Source organism: Pseudorca crassidens, chromosome X, assembly GCF_039906515.1.
Source record: "Pseudorca crassidens isolate mPseCra1 chromosome X, mPseCra1.hap1, whole genome shotgun sequence".
NCBI classification, from domain to species: domain Eukaryota; kingdom Metazoa; phylum Chordata; class Mammalia; order Artiodactyla; family Delphinidae; genus Pseudorca; species Pseudorca crassidens.
Window position 1 is genome coordinate 109148042 of NC_090317.1, and position 24085 is coordinate 109172126.

The window sequence follows — 24085 nt, forward strand, 5'->3', positions numbered from 1 at the left end:
CACACACACACACAGTGGAATATTGTTCAGCCATAAAAAAGAGAATGAAACTTGCCATTTGTGACCAAATGGATGGTCAGTGAGGGGATTATGGCTAAGTGAAGTAAGTCAGGCAGAAATAGACAAATACCATATGATGTTTATGTGTAGAATTTAGGGGAAAAAAGCCCCAACCTCATAGATACAGACTGGTGGTTGCCAACATCAGGGGTGGTGGGTGGGAAAAGAAAAGAATCCTATAAGTCTCACTTATTTCATTTCTAGCACTCCATCCTAGGGAAAAAAAAAGATGAGAAATGTTTTTACACTAGACTATCTATTATACATATCTACATTATCACCTCAACAGGGCAGTTTTGATAATAAACCACTCTTCGGATGTTATTTAGAGGAAGGGGTATTATAAAAGGCCATGGGATGACTTTTTAATGTCAGACAGAGTGGCATCAGTCAACAGGCAGAGCATAAATAAGTCTTTCTAAATGAATGTTAGGCAAAGGTAAAAATATGTGTATATAACATCATAGTAGTATACACACACATCATTGATAAAAGTGATTTCTGATTTAATATGTTTCTAATAAACAATATTCCTTTGGTAAAAAGTATATGATAACATCGAGAACTAATACACTTGTACAAACTACAAGCCTGACACTGTTTCAGATGCTTGGCATGTCATAGTTTAATATCCAAAATGCTTTTATGAGCTATAAAGAATATCAGTCCCCTGGCACCGTACCACTAGTCTACGCCAGTAGTGGTAGCAAAGATTTTTGGTGTGACCCCCTAGGTGGGACCTGAATGCAGACATAATAAATCCATAGACCATAAACTCGCCCACTACACTATACTAGCTTTTGCTTTGAAAGTATATGAAGGATACAGACCTACCATTAAACACCCCAGCCATTGCTTCCATAACTATACTGGTACTTGTAATCACATCTCAAATTCTGTTTCCAAAATGTCACAATATGCCGAGAAATGTTTCTCTGCCTGCAGCTTTTACTGAAAGCTATATTTATATTGGTGCTTAGTCATGGTGACGCTGCAACCAACAATTTTATATAGGTACAAAACACTGAACTATATTTCGGCTGAAATCTCAAGAAATATGGGACTTATATTACTTGAGTGGAAGATATGTTACATTTTATGATCAAACCCAGAAATGTTACATACACAAATTACATTAGCTTTTAGGAAAAGGGAATTTTTGATTTCTATAAGTATCTAGAAACTTATAAAACTCTGGGTTGTAAAACTGCAATTTTATGAAACAAATGTGATTTAATTCATAAAGACAAAACAATAGGAAAATTCATTTTGCTTGTAAATGTGGTAATTGAGAGAAATTTTGGCATGAATGATAAAAATCCCTTAGCAGCAAGGTATTTAAGTCACTGGTATGTGAAACAAAAAGATTCTCTTTGGACTTTAAGGCTCTTTAATCAGAAGGCAGGTAATATAATACAATTAATGAAAAAATTTGGTAGGAAAATGTATTTGAATCAAGATTAAAGGAATTGACTGAAACATTTCACATAAGAAAGTAGAATTCACTAGTTTGAAAATGTATATGTTAAAGAATATGTTGCTTATACTTTAAACATTCTATGATTCTAGGAATGGGAACATTTAAAAATCTGTATGGTAATAAAGTTTTTAAAAATCCAAAACATGTTTTCCTACTGATAACGAGAGTTATTTAAAGAAGAATACATGGAAATACATTTGTCTTAGCATAAAATGAAACTTAGAACTATTAATGCACATATCATTTATAAACAAATGCCTGTAGATTTTGAAAAATCCTAATTTTCTGATTATAATGATTCTTTATTCTGCAATGACTTGATGAATTCTACTACTGAATTAGTGAAACACAAATAATTTAGGTAAGCAAAGTTTTTGGTCTCAGTATATTTTCTTATCTGTCCCAATTTCCAAATTCCCTATAAGTTCAATGCTGAAAGACTTTCCTCCAGACTCTACCTTCTTAATTTCAATTGATACTTTGATTTATATATAAAGACAAACATTTATACAGTGAACCTACTTTTTAAAAAAGTTTCCTAAATAGTGCAGTTTTAAAAATTATAAAATGATAAATGCCATCCCTCATTGTTTCAAAAAAATATGAGAAAATCAAAGTAGTCAATAAAATATTGACCATCATTTCTCAAATCTACCAAATTGATGAAATAATTTGAGGAAGACTGAATCATTTTATTAAATGACATATCCTTTCATAATTTAATGGAAGACTACTATAACATGAAAAATGAATACTGATGGAAATCCTGTCAATGCAGCTCCAAGAAACTATGGTTTGTATTTACAAAATAATGCAATTATCTTTAAAAACTAGTCATGGAGGGATAAAGATAGAATTTTCCAGAAAATGGCATGGTCCCCAAACTTTTCTAAGGTCCCTAGCCTGTCAGAAAGTGACCTTTCTTACTACCTGTGAGACTGGGACCTTATAAACCAGATACCAAGTCAGTTTTCTTAGGAGGGCTTTGTAGTCATTTGGTCAACATATGAAGTCAATACTTGTTCTTTAAGAGTGGGCTTATTATGCCTGATTTGATGAGAGTCACTTGCAAATATGATGTTCTAAGTATGGCCATGATTGCACAAGTAATTTGTTCAATTATATATCTGGGAATAAAGGAGGACAAATTCTTATTGAACCTGTACAAATAAATAAATAACATTGCTATGAAAGGTAAGGGCACTCAAGTAAAAAGTACTATTTGTTTCTGAACTGTGAGAGGCCAGTGAGAATCAAATAACATTAAAACGTTTCATTTTGCTTTACAGAAGCACAGTCTACTACATTAAGTGTTAGGAATAGCTTAAGAAAAAAATGCATGAGACTTCCTTCCATAACATTAAAATTGAAACATTAAAAAAATAATTCCAATAATATTCCAAACAAATTAACTATAATAAGATTGTTTTCCTCAGTCTTAAATGATGAATTTTGTTTCATCGGGACTCAAGTCAGCAATCTGCTTTCACAAAGTCTGTTTGCTTCTGGACTAAAAAGGGTCCTAGAAATCCTGACTTACTCCATAGCATAAACTCAAAGTTGTTAAGCAATGCCAACTGGGCAGCTTGTAGCCAAAAGTCTATTCTTTGATGTATCAATAGTTCAGAGTACCTGTTAGAATCCTTTCCAAGAGGCTCTAAGACTGTCCTTCTTTGTTGAAGACACATATTTTAGCTTCTAGATTATACCAGAGACTTGAGACAAACACCTAGGAGCAGAAAAGCATTTGATGAGACTGAGAGGCTGTGGTTAATTTAACACAATGCTAATAATATCATAGTTTTCTATTGGGGTACAGTAAATAACTATTTCATAAAGATTTAATCAATAGTTCCTCTAAGCATAAGAATGCATTATGGCAGCATAGGCACTGGCAAATCTCTAAGCCTTCCCATAAAATGTAAAATCTCTATAATATTTACATTGATAATATTTTAACTATAAAAATTTAACCTTAGGAAAACCAAGTATCTCTTCTGATTTGACAGTTTTGTTCACATAATTCTTACAATAATGTTAATTAAGATGGAGTTATAAAACAAACCTATTTATAGCATCTTTTCTTTTATAAGGTAAATAATAAATTCTTGTGATTTTCCAAGGGCCTCCTGGAGAATCTGTAAGATCTCTTTAAATATGAATGTTAGACTTGAAGTTATTTTTTTATTTTTACTTTTTTTGCGGTACGCGGGCCTCTCACTGTTGTGGCCTCTCCGTTGCGGAGCACAGGCTCCGGACGCGCAGGCTCAGCGGCCATGGCTCACGGGCCCAGCCGCTCCGCGGCATGTGGGATCTTCCCGGACCGGGGCACGAACCCGTGTCCCCTGCATCGGCAGGCGGACTCTCAACCACTGTGCCACCAGGGAAGCCCCCAGAGTTGAAGTTTTATTTATTTTTTCTCAACTTAGATCCTATCTTGGGCAAGTAAAATCAAAGGAATTGTCAAGATCTGATCAATTGTTTAAGATAGGATGATGGATGCCTGAGAAACAATACCTGGTTACCTATTTAATCAAAGTGAGTAAAATATTTTAAAATAATTATTTAAGAAGGTAACACAGTTGTAAGGAACTTTATCTTTTTGACAATTGAAGAATCTGTGCTGCTTTCGTTGTTAATAATAAAGCAAAACAGAAACTATTTTGGTGAGACAGGGATTACCTACAGAAGGTAAATAATAACGTTTATCACTTCCTGTTAAGATCTCTAACACACCTTAATCATTTTAACAAAGGTAAAAGTCACAGTATACTCTTGCATTTACATTTTGGGCAGTAGAAGTTTCAATGTTCTTTTTTTGTATAAATAACCTCATCTAAAATGAGCCAACTTTGGCAAAATTTTAATACATTTCATTGTTCCTTTTCATGCTGAATTATTATAAACTAAGTTGAGTAAAAACTACCTTTCTTTAAACCTTCTACAATTTTCTATATCTGTTAAGATTTTGTCACTCACTAAAGACATTCTGGAACAACTGGAACCTTTAAAACAAAATGACCCTCTTTTTCTCTTGATAAACAAAACCACATCCTATTACCATACATACTAAGTATATTTATCTTGGTACTCTTCCTCCTAATATAGTCTCAACCAACCATAATAATCGTAACTTTTAATAAAGAAAATGAACTTCTATTTCACAGAAAAATACTGAGAGGCCTATTATTTGAGAACTCTCTATCAACTACTTTAGCAGACTAAGAAAACTCATTCCCTGCAGCCACACATAGCACTTTTACACCTTCATAAAGTACCTTAAATGAACATGTTCATTAACATTACCGAAAGATATAGCTACTGTAAGGCATATAAAAATAATAAGTAACAGAATATAAACTTAAAATTATGTTTAGTAATCAATGTTTGAGTATTCACTTTTACTTAGAAATTATCTAGGCATCTAATCATTATCTATTAATTAACTCAATTTAATGTTAATCCAAATTTGTAAATTATATTTAAACTGAAACACTACAACACATAATCACTGTTGATATAAAAAAGTGTCAGAATAATGATTCAATTTAGCCACACACAAACTAATCTCTTTCATAATTGTAAATGTTTTCCAGGAGTAATATTAACTTATTTGATCAGTAAACCAATAATAAGAAGCCTAGAAGTTCAGATCAACTTGTCACTTCAAGAGAAAGCAAACCCAAACAAAAACAAAAACAAAAACAAAATGCTTGGATTATAAAGCATACTGATAGATTCAAGGAAAAGACAAGAGAGTTACTATTTATTATTTTAGCCAAAACTACTAACCCAGTCTAATTTGTCTAAAGATTCATCTTAATTATGTAAACTTAGATTAAAAATGTTTTTAAGCCAGCAATTTCTGTATTTTTCTGGTGTGCATTGCACATTTAGAGTTATTAGGTCAGGTGTTTTCTTCTTCCTATGATTTTAAGGAAGAATATTAGATTTATATAAGGGCTCTTTTACCTCTATAAACAAATCAGAATAGAATTCCTTTAAGTTTAAGGGACATAATAATAGAACTTATTAATTATCTATTGAAGTAGGAAAACATTTCACACTGACTTCATGAAAGATAAAGTCCTTTTATCAAGTACAGGTGCATAGACACAGAGAGTACCTATAGCTTCTGTTCCGTAACTTCAGCCACAGGGGAACATTAAACACCAAAACTCCCCAGTTAAAATCTCAGAGAGATGTTTTTCCTTCTAATTGGTACAAAATTCTTAATTGACATAAGCTCACAAACAGACAAACAAAAACCCAAAAAGATTAACAAACTATATTCTCCATTATCTCTCTCACATCGGAGAATACATCTCTATCATTGATCTAACCTATATCACCAAATGATCAGACCATAAGACCAAATTTCCAATCGCTGCTGTCACCAAGAGAAAATAACTTATCAGTTGAGTGCAAAACAGAAACAAATATAAAAACACAAAATCAACAGAAAGGAAAAAAAAGCAACTTAGAAAAATCAAGAGTCAGCAAAGTGGAAGTACTATTGTTATTTGGAATCCAATCCAGGAGTCAGGAGAAGACAGGCCTGGAACTAACCAGCCCACATGGTTTAGTTTACTTGTCTCCATCAGGTCAGTCCACTGGGGCATCTCAGTGAAACCTCCAACATGGTTCAGGTATAATTTTCAAAAAGATAAAATCATTAATCTAAGGCAAATAGCCCAAAGATCATTTGAAAAGTTAGATAGATAGGCAGTTTACCAAAGAAATGATAGAATTAGATTCTTGGGTAAGATACGAAGCTTGTTAATGTCTAACATGGCCATAAACCATTAGGGATTATCTATTCCAACAGACGGAAATGACTTTCATCTCTACCAGTTAACCTCTGCTCTACAAAACTATAAAATAGCCCAGACGACAGAAGGGCAAGCCCAGTAATATCTTTTCACCATTTTCAAATTTCAGAGAATTTTCCTGACAGATTTCACCTATGTTTACCTCCACTGGTTGAGAAGAGAGTTAATATAATTTCAGGAAAGAAGCCGATGAAGCATGGGGCATGAGAACTTAGGGTAACTGTCTCTATCTAAAGCCAAGTTACCAAGGCTCCACCTGGATTTGAAGGAACAATTTACAGCATGTGAGGAATACCCTCACACAATTCTTAGAGCTAACGATCGGCTGAGCTAATTAAAAGAAGACTAAGACATTTTACAAACTAACTTACTCTCTTTAGAGTTAAAGAAAGTTAAGGAAAAAAATAATGTCTATAAAAGTCCTAGAACATCAAGTCTACCTTCCTTGGACCTATAACAAAAATAATATACCCCATATATTATATTTCTTCAGAAATTTTATGCATTGAAATATTAACCTCCTCACAACTCCCAACACCACCACTACTTGCTAAGGTCATCTAGAAAATTATGATACACTCAAGACCTATACCAATTCCTGGAAGCTTCTGTCCCTCTTTCTCTGGCCACCACCGTATCTGAAAGGTAACTGGATTAGAAAAAAAAATGTGAACATTATACTTAGTATATAGCTCTCATATAGAAACTCTGAGATAAGCAGGTCTCAGATATATTGGGAAAGAATCAAAGATCATTCATACACATTAAACTAGAGCAAATAGATGGTATTCATGGAACTTCCCACTACCTTACCTGTGGATAAGGTGAAATGAAATATATATGCAAAAATTAAAAAAATTGGAAATTCAGGAGCATAATTTGAAAAAGAGGGGAAAAAGAGAAATAAAAATTATGACATAACCAACCAGCCAACCCAACAAAATCCCCAGAATAAATGATCTGCACTACAGAATAATTTTTACCAGCTTTACCAAGGCATAATTAACAAAAAAGGTATATATTTAAAGTGTATAACAAGATTTGACATACACAGACCTTGTGAAATATTTACTAGAATCACGTAAATTAACACATACATTACCTCACATTTCCCATTTTTGTGTGTGTGATTAGAACACTTAGGATCTACTCTTTTAGCAAATTTCAATTATACACTATTATTAACTATAGTCACCATGCTGTACATTAGATACTTAGAACTTATTCATATTCTAGTTTCAGGTTTGTACCATTTGATCAACATTTCCCAAGTTCCCCCAACCCTCAGCCCCTGGAAACCACCACCCACCATTCTACTGTTTCTCATAGGAAAAGAGATGAGATTTGTGGTTATCAGAAGTGGGGGGTTGGAGGAGGGGGAATTGGGGGAAGGTAGTCAAAAAGTACAAACTTCCAGTTATAAGATAAAGAAGTACTAAGGATGTAATGCAGAACATGATGACTATAGTTAATACTGCTGTATGATATACAGGATAGTTGTTAAGAGAGTAGATCCCAAGAGTTCGTATCAAAAGGAGACTTTTTTTTTCTTTTTATTGTATCTATACAAGATGATGAGCGTTAACTAAACCTATTGTGATAATCATTTTACAATATATGTAAATCAAACCATCATGCTGCATACCTTAAACTTATACAGTGATGTACATCAATTACTTCTCAATGTAACTAAAAAGAAAATAAAAATAAATAAAATATTAAAAAAATCAAGATCACAGTACAGAGTTTAACAAATGCTTAGTGAAGACTGAAGATAAATGAGGGATCGGGAGGTTAATGCCTAAGGATAATATGAAGAACAGAGAGAGAGAAATTTATCTCAGAAACAATAAAGTACAATTAGAGTTGCATTTGTTTACATTTTTGGAAAAGAATAAGTCCCAGTTTCACCTAAATATTTGAGTGACCTATTTAAAACTGTAGAAACATTTTCTATGTGATATCTCAAGTCTCTAACTTAAATACTGTATTGGAAGTCACCCATATTATAATCATGATTCCTTTAATTTTTATTTGATTTGTCTATCAATTCTCTGATTTCCACTGCTACCAATTGTCTTCCATGTGATTGATCTAAAATACTTACAGCTTAGCAGATTTTATGTTGTTACTGAATATGTATATAACTTTTATTGCAATTTATTTTTTTTAAATCTTGTTTCACTGTTTTACAAAGAATTTTAACTTTTAAGCATGTCTCAATGTTTCATTTGTTTTCACTTACAATAAGATATACTAATGTCAGGTATATCTTTTGTAGATCAAAAGCAAAGCTAGATAATTAATGCATCCATCACCTCATTCAACAATGTCTATCAAATCATCACATTATACATTTTAAATATATACAATTATATTGGTCAGTTATTCCTCAATAAAGAAAAAAGGGGAAAAGTAAAACATTCCAGACACAAAAAAGCTAATTAAAAATAACAATTTAAAAAGCATCTCACGGGACTTCCCTGGCAGTCCAGTGGTTAAGACTCCACACTTCCAATGCAGGGGACACGGGTTCGATCCCTGGTCAGGGAACTAAAGATCCCACATGCCACATGCGTGGCCAAAAAAATTTAAAAATTAAAAAAAAATAAAAATAAAAAATAAAAAGCACCACTGACACTATAGCCTACCAAACACTGTATCTTACCATGCAGTGCTTTTTCCAAATTTGGTACCTTGGGTTTTATCTAAATTATGAGTTGCCTGAATGCATTAATAAGCACAAAAACCATGAATAGTTCCTCTCTAACATTAGGCACACATCAGATGTGTTTCTTTTAATGGTAGTGTCAAATGTATAGCAATACTAATCTTACTTTTTACCTTTATTTCTTAAATAAAGACCTACAGAAACAAATCCCAAATAATTAATGAAATGGCAGTAAGAACACACATATTGATAATTACCATAAACATAAATCTATTATATGCTCCAACCAAAACAAACAGACTGGTCAAATGGATACAAAATCAAGACCCATATATATGCTGTCCACAAGAGACGCACTACAGATCTAGGGACACATACAGACTGAAACTGATGGGATGGAAAAAGGTATTCCATGCAAATGGAAATCAAAACAAAGCTGGAGTGGCAACACTCATATAAGACAAAACAGACTTTAAAATAAAGACTATTACAAGAGACAAAGAAAGACACTACATAATGATCAAGGGATCAATCCAGGAAGAAGATATAACAATTGTTAATATATATGCATCCAACATAGGAGCACCTTAATATATAAGGCAAATACTAACAGCCTTAAAAGGAGAAATCAACATAACACAATAAAAGTGGGGGACTTTAACACCCCACTTTCATCAATGGACAGATCATCCAGACACAAAATCAAGAGGAAACACAGATCTTAAATGACACATTAGACCTGTTGGACTTAATTGATATTTATAGAGCATTCCATCCAAAACCAGCAGAATACACATTCTTGTCAAGTGCACATGGAACATTCTCCAGGACTGATCACATGCTGGGCCACAAAGCGATCCTCGGTAAATTTAAGAAAACTGAAATCATATCAAGGATCTTTTCTGACCACAACCCTGTGAGATTAGAAATCAACTACAAGAAAAAAACTAAAAAAAAACACAAAAATGTGGAGGCTAAACAGTATGGTACTAAACAACCAATGGATCAATGAAGAAATCAAAGGAGAAATCAAAAAATACCTAGAGACAAATGAAAATGACAGGATGATGATCCAAAACCTATGAGACGCAGCAAAAGCAGTTCTAAGAGGAAGGTTTATAGCAATACAATCTCACCTCAGGAAACAAAAAAAATCTCAAATAAACAACCTAACCTTATACCTAAAGCAAATAGGGAAAGAACAACAAACAAAACTCAAAGTTAGTGGAAGAAAAGAAATCACAGAGGGCTTCCCTGGTGGCGCAGTGGTTGAGAGTCCACCTGCCGACGCAGGGGACACGGGTTCGTGCCCTGGTCCGGGAAGATCCCACATGCCGTGGAGCGGCTAGGCCCGTGAGCCATGGCCGCTGCGCCTGTGCGTCCGGAGCCTGTGCTCCACAACGGGAGAGGCCACAACAGTGAGAGGCCTGCGTACTGCAAAAAAAAAAAAAAAAAAAAAAAAGAAATCACAGAAATCAGAGCAGAAATAAATGAAATAGAGACAAAGAAAACAATAGAAAAGATCAATGAAACTAAAAGCTGGTTCTTTGAAAAGATAAACAAAATTGATAAACCTTTAGCCAGACTCATCAAGAGGGAGAGGGCTCAAATCAATAAAATTAGAAATGAAAAAGGAGAAAGTTATAATGGACACCACAGAAATACAAAGGATCATAAGAGACTACTACAAGCAACTATATGCCAATAAAAAGGACAACTTAGAAGAAATGGACAAATTCTTAGAAAGGTACAATCTCCTAAGACTGAAGAAATATAAAATATGAACAGGCCAATCACAAAAGTATTGAAATTGGGGGGCTTCCCTGGTGGCACAGTGGTTGAGAATCTGCCTGCCAATGCAGGGGACATGGGTTCGAGCCCTGGTCTGGGATGATCCCACATGCCGCGGAGCAACTGGGGCCGTGAGCCACAACTACTGAGCCTGCATGTCTGGAGCCTGTGCTCCGCAGCAAGAGAGGCCCGCGCACTGCAATGAAGAGTAGCCCCCACTTGCTGTAACTAGAGAAAGCCCTCATACAGAAGTGAAGACCCAACACAGCCAAAAATGAATAAATAAATAAATAAATAATTTAAAAAAAATATCGAAATTGAAACTGTTATTTGCAAACTTCCAACAAACAAAAGCCCAGGAACAGACGGCTTCACAGTCAAATTCTATCAAACATTTAGAGGAGAATTAACACCTATACTTCTGAAACTATTCCAAAAAACTGCAGAGGAAGGAATATGCCCAAATACATTCTATGAGGCCACCATCACCCTGATACCAAAACCAGACAAAGATATAACAAGAAAATTACAGACCAATATGACTGAGTAACATAGATGCAAAAATCCTCAACAAAATACTTGCAAACAGAATCCAACAACACATTAAAAGGATCATACACCACGACCAAGTGGGGTTTATCCCAGGGATGCGAGGATTTTTTCAATATCCACAAATCAATCAGTGTGATTCACCACATCAACAAATTGAAGAATAAAAACCATATGATCATCTCAACAGATTCAGAAAAAGCTCTTGACAAATTTCAACACCCATGTATGATGAAAACTCTCCAGAAAGTGGGCATAGAGGGAACATACCTCAACATAATAAAGGCCATATATGACAAACCTACAGCTAACATCATACTGAATGGTGAAAAGCTGAAAGCATTTCCTCTAAAATCAGGAACAAGACAAGGATGTCCACTCTCACCACTCTTATTCAACATAGTTTTGGAAGTCCCAGCACCCACAATCACAGAAGAAAAAGAAATAAAGGGAATCCAAATTGGAAAAGAAGGAGTAAGACTGTCACTGTTTGCAGATGACATGATATTATACATAGAAAATCCTAAAGATGCTACCAGAAAACTACTAGAACTCATCAATGAATCTGGTAAAGTTGCAGGATACAAAATACATACAAAGAAATCTGTTGCATTTCTATACACTAACAACAAAAGATCAGAAAGAGAAATTAAAGAAACAACCCCATTTACCACTGCATCAAAATGAATAAAATACCCAGGAATAAACCTACCTAAGGAGGCAGAAATCTGTACTCTGAAAACTATAAGACCCTGATGGAAGAAATCAAAGATGACACAAACAGATGGAAAGATATACCATGTTCTTGAATTGGAAGAATCAATATTGTCACAGTGACTATACTGCCCAGGGCAATCTACAGGTTCAGTGCAATCCCTATCAAATTAACAATGGCATTTTTCACAGAACTAGAACAAAAAAATCTTAAAATTTGTATGAAGATACAAAAGACCCCAAATAGCCAAAGCAATCTTGAGAAAGAAAAACAGAGCCAGAGCAATCAGGCTCCCTGTCTTCAGACTATACTAAAAAGCTACAGTCATCAAAACAGTATGGTACTGGGACAAAAACAGAAATATAGAGCAATTGAACAGGACAGAAAGCCAGAAATAAACCCACGCACCTGTGATCAATTAATCTATGACAAAGGAGGCAAGACTATACAATGGAGAAAAGACAGTCACTTCAATAAATGGTGCTTGGAAAACTGGACAGCTACATGTAAAAATATGAAACGAGAACATTCCTTAACACCATACACAAAAATAAACTCAAAATGGATTAAAGACCTAAATGTAAGGTGGGATACTATAAAACACTCAGAGGAAAATATAGGCAGAACATATTTGATATAAATTGAAGCAATATCTTTTTTGATCCACCTCCTAGAGTAATAAAAACAAAAATAAACAAATGGGACCTAATTAAAGTTAAAAGATTTTGCACAGCAAAGGAAACCATAAACAAAATGAAAAGATAACCCACACAATGGGAGAAAATATTTGCAAACGAAGCAACCAACAAGGGTTTAATCTCCAAAATTTACAAACAGCTCATGCAGCTCGATATCAAAAAAACAAACCATCCAATCAAAAAATGGGCAGAAGACCTAAATACACATTTCTCCAAAGAAGACATACAGATGCCCAAGAGGCACATGAAAAGATGCTCAACATTGCTAATTATTAGAGAAATGCAAATCAAAACTACAATGAGATATCACCTCGTATCAGTCAGAATGGCCATTGTCAAAAAGCCTACAAACAATAAATGCTGGAGAGGGTGTGGAAAAAAGGGCAACCTCTTACACTGTTGGTGGGAATGTAAATTGGTACAGCCACTATGGAGAACAGTATGGAGGTTCCTTAAAAAACTAAAAATAGAGCTACCACATGATCCAGCAATCCCACTCCTGGGCATATATCAACAGAAACCCATGGTTTGAAAGGACACGTGTACCTCAATACTCACCGCAGCTCTGTTTACAATAGTCAACATGGAAACAACCTAAATATCCATCAACAGATGAATGGATAAAGAAGATGTGGTACATATATACAATGGAATATTACTCAGCCATTAAAAAGAATGAAATAATGCCATTTGCAGCAACATGGATAGACCTGCAGACTATCATACTAAGTGAAGTAAGTTAGATAAAGACAAATATCATATGATATCATTTATATGTAAAATCTAAAAAGAATGCTACAAATGAACTTATTTACAAAACAGAAACAGACTCACAGACTTAGATAACAAACTTAGAGTTACCAGGGGGAAGGGTGGGTGGGGAGGGATACATTGGGAGTTTGGGATTGACATGTACACACTGCTATATTTAAAACAAATAACCAACAAGGACCTACTGTACAGCACAGGGAACTCTGCTCAATACTCCTTAATAACCTAAACGGGAAAATAATTTGCAAAAGAATAGATACATGTATATGTATAACTGAAACACTCTGCTATACACCTGAAACTAACACATTGTTAATCAACTATACTCCAATGTGAAATAAAAATTTAAAAAAAAAATAAAATTTTTTTAAAAGTCCTAAAACCGACATTTGGGAACCGACATTTGGGAGATCTATTAAAAAAAGCTGGACTTGACATCTGGAAGCCCAAGAGTTAAGGTAACCAAAAGACAGGCTTTTGTAGTGTCTCACTCTTAATTTAAAACAACTGCCCCAAATTAGTAGGCATTTGATGAGTCTCAATCTTGGAAAAAAAAAAAAAAAGAGAAAATCGGAGGAAACAGAGACAACATATACAGAAAAAGAAAATTGAGTATATTAATATCCACAGAGCACAAGATATTTCATCCAAAAATTAAAAACAGAATTCTATTAAAGTAGGAAAAAAGTTAGAGAACTTGATAATTACAAAGAGTTCTTTATAATAATAAGATATTAAGAATTAAAAATTAAACAGAAGGGCTGAAATATAAAGTTGAGAAAAATCTCACAAAAAATAGAATGAGACAGAGATGGAAAATACGATACTAAAAATAAAAAAATAGGTAAACAATTGACTCATTCTAACATATGACTAATTGCAGTACCAGAAACAGAGAATAGAGAAAACAAATGGAGGTAAATTATCAAAGAGTGAAATTTCCAAAACTGAATGATAAATCTCCAGATTTAAATGGCTCTCCAAGAGCCTAGAACATGAATGAAAGGGACTTGTGTCATGTCAAATCATTAGGAATGTTCAGGATTCCAGAAAAAAGAGAAAATCCTAAAAGCCTGCAGTAGAGGTCACACGTAAATTAATTGTAAATAAGTAAATATATTAAGAATATGAAACAAGAACAATCATGAATTCAGTAGAATTATTAGGGCATAAAATCTATGATCATTGAAATATGGAACACAATAGGTGTGTTTATGAGGTAGAACAACAAAGAGAATTACCTTTCCTGAAAACAGAAAGAATAGAGAGCATGTGCAAAAGAAAAGTTTAAAAATACAGAATACAGAATAGTAGCAACACATACCAGGAGAAGCAGAGGAAAATTTTTAGAGACAGAAAAGAGAGGAAGGGACGAGGGGAGGAGGAGGAGGGAAGCGGGAAGAAGTAAGGTAGAAAGGGAGAGAGAGATTTGAAGAAATAATAAAGATAAAATTGCCAAATTAAAGGTGAAATCATCCACAGATTATAAATACTACACTTAGATTGTAAAGGTACATAAAAGGCCAAAGGAAAAAAGATAAATTCCAGGAAAAATGAAGATGAACTTCAAAGAACCAAGAACCAGATTGATATCTTAGTGTATTTGGATGTACAAAGACAAGAGAATGATGTGATATTTTTAAGGTACTGAAGAAAAAGATTTTTTCATCTAGATATATATAACCAGTCAAATTGAAATTCATATGTAAGAGTATAATACATCATTAGGCATTTTTTTAAATTAATTAATTTTTTAATATATTTATTTTTGGCTGCGCCGGGTCTTTGTTGCAGTGCGCGGTCTTTCTCTCGTCGTGGTGAGCAGGGGCTACTCTTCGTTCCGGTGCGTGGGCTTCTTTGTTGCGGAGCATGGGCTCTAAGCACACGGGCTTCAGTAGTTGTGGCACGCAGTCTTCAGTAGTTGTGGCTTGCGGGCTCTTGAGTGCAGGCTCAGTAGTTGTGCACACGGGCTTAGTTGCTCCGCGGCATGTGGGATCTTCCTGGACCAGGGCTCAAACTCATGTCTCCTGCATTGGCAGGTGGATTCTTAGCCACTGCGCCACCAGGGAAGTCCTCGTTAGGCATTTTAAAAAAGCTATAGAAGGTTTGTTACAAAAAGTCCCACATTAAAGGGGGAAAAAAAAGTTTGGGAGATGCTAAAAGCCATATGGGACTTATCACAGTCCCTGACAAGAATAGGTTCTCTGTAAATGTTTGCTTAACTGATGTAAACTGAGGTGGTGTTAATGGAGAAAGCGTCCTGAGCAATTGGAAAGCTCTGGAATTGAAAGCATAGGGACAAAATAAAAAGTCCAGTCTAAAGGAGGCATCTTTGCAGGTTAAGGTCTTCTCATCCTCTAGTCCAATATGACTTTCTTTATTGATATACACAATGATTTACATTCCAGCCAGGGAAAATGTCTGTGAGATTTACAGAGAGGAATAAAAGGATATCAAATACCCAAGACACCAAAATCTCTTTTGCATCAAACACACAAAAACTGCTAACATATCAAAGGCATATGTTTTTATTAGTTCATAGGTGGAAAGCCATTCATGGAAACGAACTTTGCTTTTAAAAGGGATTGATAAAGGTCTGCCTACATTCTCAAAGAACTAATCACTTGTGGAAGAGCTACTACTCAAATGAATACAAAGATAAGTCCCTGAACAGAAAAGAAAGGGTCTAATTATCTCATCTGCCTACAGCTTATATTCATTCCTTCATATTATAACAATGTGTCTTCAGCTTTCTGAGGTCTGGAATCAATTAAGATAAACCTGGACTCTTTTTATAATGGGTTCTAGGGAATAATAGCTTATTTCCTTTCTTCCTAATAGTGAATATATGAAGAAACGTAAATTTTCCCAACCGTCTTAATGAGTAATCTTTTTATTATTTTATTTTTATAAACCTTGAAGATACAGTATTCATTGATCAGATTCCTTTCTTATATATGCATAAACTCAACTTGAATTAACTTAAGCAAAAAGGCTAACGCACAATTAGCCACTATGATAAAAATTAAAAATAGAACTATCATATGATCCAGCAATTTCCTTTGGGACTATATCCAAAGGAAACAAAAACATTAACTTTAAAAGATATCTGTACCCCCATGTTCATGCCAGCATTATTTACAATAGCCAAGACATGGAAGCAACCTAACTGTCCATTAATGGATGAATGGATATGAAGTTCTGGTATGTGTGTGTGTACACACACACACACACACACACACACACACACACACACACACACACACGTATACATACTATGGAATATTATACAGCCATAAAAACGAAGAAATTCTACCATTTGCAACAACATGGATGGACTTTGAAGGCATTACATTAAGTGAAATAAGTCAGACAAAGACAAATACTGAATGATCTCAATTTATATGTGGCATCTAAAAAAAACAAAAATAAAAACAACCAAACTTATAGAAAAAGAGATCAGACTTCTTGTTACCAGAGGTGGAGGGTGGGGGAGGAGGGGGAATAGGAGGAAAGTGGTCAAAAGGTACAAAATTCCAGTTATAAGATAAATACTAGGGATGTAATGTACAACAGGATGGCTATAGTTAACACTGATGTATGATGTATGGGAAAGTTGTTCAGAGAGTAAATCCTAAGGGTTCTTATCACAAGGAGAAAAAATTTATTTTTTCTTTTGTTTTCTTTTTATTTTATCTATATGAGAAGATGGATATTAGCTGAACCTATTGTGGTAATCATTTCACAATACGTGTAAATCAAACCATCAGGCTGTATGCCTTAAAATTATAAACTGATGTCAATTATTTTTCCATAAAACTGGCAAAATATTTTACAAAAGTAAAGTTGCACTTAATGTAAAGTTTTATTTAAAATAAGGTTCAAGACTGTGATAACAGAGAATTAACCCAAGTATGGGGCCCTGCTAAGTGAAATGCCTTGTGCAACTGCACAGGCTGTACACCCAAGAAGCTGGCTCTGCTTCTCCTTGAGGCAAAGGTGCTTCAAGGAGATGTGATATCACTGAAATCTACTGTCCATGCCTGGCTTCCCTGGATCCATGGAGGGGGGCAATTACCTTAACCTTCTCCCCTTCCTGTAATAGCATCATTATTTAGAAAACTTTGCAGGCAATCCAGTTCAATTCTGTGCTTGCCTGAATATGTTCTAAAAAGGCCAGATCCAGGATTTCTGACTCTTAAGTTTCCAAAGGCCACTGTCTTATGAGACAAGTCTTCCAGTTTTGTATGATTGTACTCTTGCCTCCTGAAAAATCTTTACCAAATTTACTAAGTATGTTCTGTTTTAAACATCCGTTACCCTAACACTTATGTTTAATATAATCCATAGTTCCTGTAGCACCTTTTGCTTTGAGATTACTAATGTTCACAAACCGCAAATATTTGGATGTCACAGTACCTATTTGGCACCATCAATTTTACTGTTTCAGACAAAATTCAAATGTGTCTTCTTCTGGAGAAAGAGGCTTATAGTCAGTAAAAAAAAGAAACCACACCTTTAAATTTTCATGGGTCATCATTTTGGTCCACGTCTTGGCTTATTAAAGTTGTGATTGTTTTTAGGAGTTTTTAACATTTATTTATTTTCTTTGGCCGAGCCACGTGGCTTGTGGGATCTTAGTTCCCCAACCAGCGATTGAACCTGGGCCCTTGGCAATGAAAGCACGACGTCCTACCTAACCACTGGACTGCCAGGAAATTCCCTTAAGGTTGTTTTGATGTCCTAGTACTACTATGGTAGTATTGTCCACTCTGTGACTCTCCAACTCTAGAAAGAAATTTTGTCTTTTTTGTTTGGTTTCACTTTTTATTAGTTTGAAATAGGCATCTTAAGTTTCACCACTCAGGTGCCTCCATCTCTAGGTTATCCTCTGGGAGGCATAGAGAAATGAGTCTCTTCAGATTCAAACAAAGCTACATTCACCCTCTCTCTTCCTTCTGACAACCACATTATGTGCTATCAGAGGTTCTAAAGCAATATTTACTACTCTTCCAAATTTATTCTCATCAGAGTCCACTTTATCCTATGTATTTGAAAGGATTTCTGAGAGTTTACAGTTATTTCTGTGTACCATTTAAAAAATATGATCATAACTGTTGTCTCAAAATGAGTAACTGCCAATACCAGGAGTTGAAATTGGTCCACGATGCATAAAAATGCAGTATAAGAACTCTTAATAAGCCTGAATGAGGTCCTCATACATGATGTACAAGAGCCTCCAATCCACAAACTCAGAAGCATCAAAACATAGCAAATTCCTTAATATCTCTTGTATCAACAAAATTGTAACTCTTAGTTAAGACTCAATCTCATCACATTTGAGAGAAATATTCAGCCTCTGTCATTATTACTCTCCTTCTCTAAGTGAAATGTTCAATAGCCTTGGGGTCTTGTACAGCAACAAGGTATAGTCAGCCTCTTCTTTCCACATAGCTTATCTTTGAGGTGCTCATTTCCCAACTCCGTAAGCTGCCTCAGGTCCAAAAGTTCTGCAGCTTTCCTGCCATGTTTGGTACACATCTTTCCCCAAGACTATATGCGTAAAATTTAGAAAGCATGGTTCAACTTCTTCAACAAACATGAGAAAACCATATCAATATGATGGGGAAGAATACATTACTGTTATTTTGCCTTCAACAGCATTACTGTTTCCCATGACTCTTCATAGCAGAATCAAACTAAAATGAGTCACTGCACACTAACTTTTACAACACCCTTTTCACCTGAACTCTAACCCCATGCTTGCTATTTCCTCATTATCCTGATACTCTGAATATACTGCTTTTATTTGCTAAAATAGAACACCTGGATACCTCAGGAACCTTAAGAGCCCACACAAGGCACATCAACTTATGACTCCTGCTATCCATTTTCCATTACTCCATTCTTTCCACAGGCCAACTTTGGTCATTGGTTCACATGGAACAATCATGAGAACCACCTGAAACGTGCTAACATGTGGCAGGGCCTTACACTGGGCAAACCTGAGAAAACACTTAATCTAGCTCAAAGGAGAGGATAAGCCCTTCTAGTCTAGGCTTCTTTGACTGAGACTCCGTGTTGAGATAGGTCTATGGTAGAAGGGACTTTAAATGAATTTTTCATCTCCTCCTCCTCTTCTTCCTTACTCTAACAAACTTTTTTGAACACTTATTCTTTTTCAGATACCACTGAACATGACTTTAGTTGGATTATCTTATCTCAGAATGATATCAAATCTATGCAAAAGGCATTATAATTTCCTCCATTTTTCAGATGAAGAAGAAAGGCACTGATAGGTCAAGTAGCTTATATAGGAAAAGGTGGGTCTGAGATTCACTTAAAAAGTCAAGCACAAGTTGATGTTGTCTGTCTGCACAGCGTTTTAAATTATAAATCTAATTACATATATTAATTACATATATTAATTACATATATATATGCTTATTGTAAAAATCCAAACAATGTACAAAAGAGTAAAGAGGCAGGTGAAAATTCCCCCAACTCTGATAGTCCGACAGAAAACTGTTAGCACGAGGATGAATATCATTCTTGATGTGCTCATGCATATATATACGCATAGAAATAGCTGTCTAAAATATATTTGTATAATTCAGATATATAGTAGATATATTGCTATCAACATCATATCAAAATCATATTCTGTTCTATTATCTCCCTTTTCACTCTCTAATATGTGTAGCTGCATAGTAATCCAACGTATGGGTATACTATAATTCTTATCATATTGCATTATAATTTTATGATGTATGTGCCCTCCTCACAAGACAAGTATTTATTGAGAACAGAGACTTCTAGATGTATTTGTTTTTAATAGATCTGTTTTTTTAATAGCTCCCCCAGAATGAACACAGCACCTAGTAGATGGAAAAATATTTGAATGGATGGATGGACAGAAAGTAAGATGAGAAGTATGGTGGATGTCTAAAGAAACAAAGAACTATTGGGTTATTATTGACACAGTTCATGTGAGAAGAGTAAAGTAATAAGAGCCTAAAGTAGGGTATCAAACATAGTAATGGAAGGAGGTGAAGGGTCAATAAAGCTATTTTGAATCGCTATTTTTTGCTTTTAAAAACATTTATCTCAAATTTTTAATAACATGGCTTTAAAGTAACTAAATAGTACACTGGTTTCCTGTGGGTTACTGACTTTTATATTTTATCTTCAAATTTTGACTTACTATTGAATTTTGTCAGGGTTTCATTTGTATATTGGATAATTATATTACGTATTCCTTTGACTACCTTTCCCACCATGATTCTAAGTTTAATTGTGTGGTGACTCACCAACATTGATTCTTGCAGGAGTTTGTTCATCATCCAGCACAATGTTCCTCATAGGTTCTAGAAATAATTGCTACAGAAAAATAATTCGTTTGAGCAAAACCTTTACTCCATTTCTTATTCCAAAGAAACATTCTATGATTGAAGAATAATAATGATAATAATTTATTGAGTGTCTACAATGTCATACACAGCAGTAAGTGATATATACAAGTATTATTTTAAAAATAATTTAATCCTCACAACTATGAGGAAGTTAATAAAGTGACAAAGTGGCCAGGTCATCGTATAAAACCGGTTCAATATGACCTCAAAGCTTATTCTTTCCTTTCCTGGGAGGAAATATTACTCTATAGCCTCTTTTTATGACCATCTTCCTCAAATCTGTAGGTTTCTGACCTTCATTTAAAACTTTAGCTTAGTTCTGTTTCCCTGGTCAGGTAACTTGTAGAGTGGCAATGATCAGACAAAACATAAAAGGTCTTTCCTCTACTTAAGTCTACTTCACTGTGTGGGTTCACTGCTCTCCTGCTTGCCTGTAAGGGGGCCTAATCCTGTCTCATTTCTTGAACAAATATGTGCTTACTGGCCAGAGTGTTGAGTCTCTATACATCCCTCACTTTTTCCTTCAGGCTGTCCTCAGCCTGCTTTGGAATTGAGTCCACAGTGTTTGGTAACTGAACTAGCAAGGATGTCCCTAATTCCCTTACTTTAACAAACATCTAGAAAGTAAATCTGATTTTATCTTCCACCATACACATCAGTATTGTGTCCACTTTCGGTGGGGTGACTGAAAGGCCCACTAAAATGTGGTCACTACCAACTTCTCACCTTTTTCTCCACTTGTACAGTCCTCCTGCATAGTAGCTGAATTTCCTAATCAGCCAACACCCTTTCTGAAGTCTGATTTGCACACGTGGCTCCCCACAACTTGATTTTCTTTTACCTACAAAGTGTCTCCTTGGTGAATGCCAACTCATTTCAAAATATTTCATCTTTGGGAATGTTGTCTGACATGTTTAGGTAGAGTTGAATACCTCAGGGAACAAACCTCTACTTGACGTCAGACTTCAGTTGACATGAGTCACATCTGAAGATTGCTACACCACCCCTTGGAATGAGTTTCCCAGCAGTCCTACCTGCTCCCCACTGCAGAGCAATGATTTTGTGCCAGCTCTATCTCTTTAAGAGAGTGTTTGTCAAACCTTGCCCCAAATACTGGAAACCATCAAGGCCAGAAGGCAATGGGATTACATATTCAAAGTGCTAAAAGAAAAAGACTGTCAACCGAGAGTCCTATATTTGGCAAAACTATTCTTCAGAAATGAAGAAGAAATTACAACATTCCCAGATAAACAACAACTAAGAGAATTAGTCACTAGGAGACCTACCCTATAAGAAATACTAAAGAGAGTCCTTCAGGCTGAAATGAAAGAACACCAGAGAGTAACTCAATTCCACATGATGTGTTGATTAAAGGGTACACAGTTTTACTTACGCTCATAAAGAAAAAAAAAATGACAGGGAGAAAAATTTTAGAAGTGATAGTTCAGTTTATGGTATTATATATGGTGATGGTTTCACAGGTGTATGTTTATCTTCAGACTCATCAAGATGTATATATTAAACATGTGCAGCCTTTGTGTATGTCAATCATACCTCAATACAAAAATAAAAAGCACAAGGTAAATCAGTAAATATAAAAGACAGTATAAATGTATTTTTCTTAATAACTTTTCTTCTCCTATATGGTTTAAAAGACAACAGCATAAAGCAATAATTATAAAATTGTATCAATGAATTTGGAAGGTATAGTAAATATAGTGTATAACATATGCATAGTATATAATGCATAATAAAGGTGTAATTTGTATGACAATAACAGTATGAAGGAGGAGGTGGGAAAGGAGCTATATTGGAGCAAAGTATACTATTGAAATTAAGTTAGTATTAATCTGAATTAGGTTGTTTTAAATTATGATGCTAATTTTAATCCCCAGGGCAACCAGCAAGAAAATAACTCAAAGCAATATTGTACTGCTAAAGGCTAGATTGTACTATCTGGAGAATAAAAAAGATTATTGACTACAGCTGAAAGCAGAAAGAGAACTATTCTTTCTATATATGTAATTTCTTAATTTGTAAAATATTGTGGCTTTAACTCTACATGAATTAGGTAGCATCTACACAGTAGAAAAACATCTAGGTTAATTGTTAATTTAGTCAAATAACAGTTAAAAACCACAATATACTGCCCCAAAGTAACAGAGTCATTTTATTTCACAGACCTGTTCTGTTGTTTACGCATATACAGTTGACCCTTGAACGACATGGATTTGAAATGTGCAGGTCCATTACATGCAGATTTTCTGCAGTAAATACAGTCAGCCCTCCATATCTGCAGGTTCTGCACCTGGGCAGATGCAGAATCCATGGATACAGAGGGCTGACTATGGAACTTGAGCATCCAGGGATTTGGTATCCATAGTGGGTCCTTGGAACCAGTACCCTGCGGACTAATAGACAACTGTAGTCACATTCCTGATCAATTATGTCCCTCATGATTTATTTTGTTTAAGCATTTCCAGTGGCTGCAAATTACCTCTTAGTCTAGAATATATATTTGTATTACAAAAAGGGAGTACTTGACTCTGATGATGTAATCTCTTTCTGAAGTGTTTTATAAGATTAATAGAAGAGAATACTGAGCCGTATGTGGGCTATATTGATAAGGTTCATGTGCAAATGAAATAATGTTAAGGCAAAAAATTAAAAAGCTGGACACACAGAGTGGCTATCATCAAAAAGTCTACAACTAGAGCTCGCTTCAGCAGCACATATACTAAAATTGGAATGATACAGAGAAGATTGGCATGGCACACAAATTCGTGAAGCATTCCGTATTTTTAGACCTAAATTTAAGACCGGACACTATAAACCGCTTAGAGGAAAACAAAGGAAGAACACTCTTTGACATAAATCACAGCAAGATCTTTTTTGACCCACCTTCTAGAGTAATGGAAATAAAAACAAAAATAAACAAATGGGACCTAATGGAACTTAAAAGCTTTTGCACAGCAAAGGAAACCATAAACAAGATGAAAATTCAACCCTCAGAATGGGAGAAAACATTTGCAAATGAATCATTGGACAAAGGATTAATCTCCAAAATATACAAACAGCTCATGCAGCACAATATCAAAAAATCCAA

At 34.8% G+C, this 24085-nt stretch overlaps 1 pseudogene; it reads left to right on the plus strand.

Annotated features, from left to right (window-relative positions):
* The first annotated feature begins 23692 nt into the window (after nucleotides 1-23692).
* LOC137217661 (U6 spliceosomal RNA) lies at nucleotides 23693-23782 on the plus strand (annotated as a pseudogene).
* The last annotated feature ends 303 nt before the right edge of the window (nucleotides 23783-24085 follow it).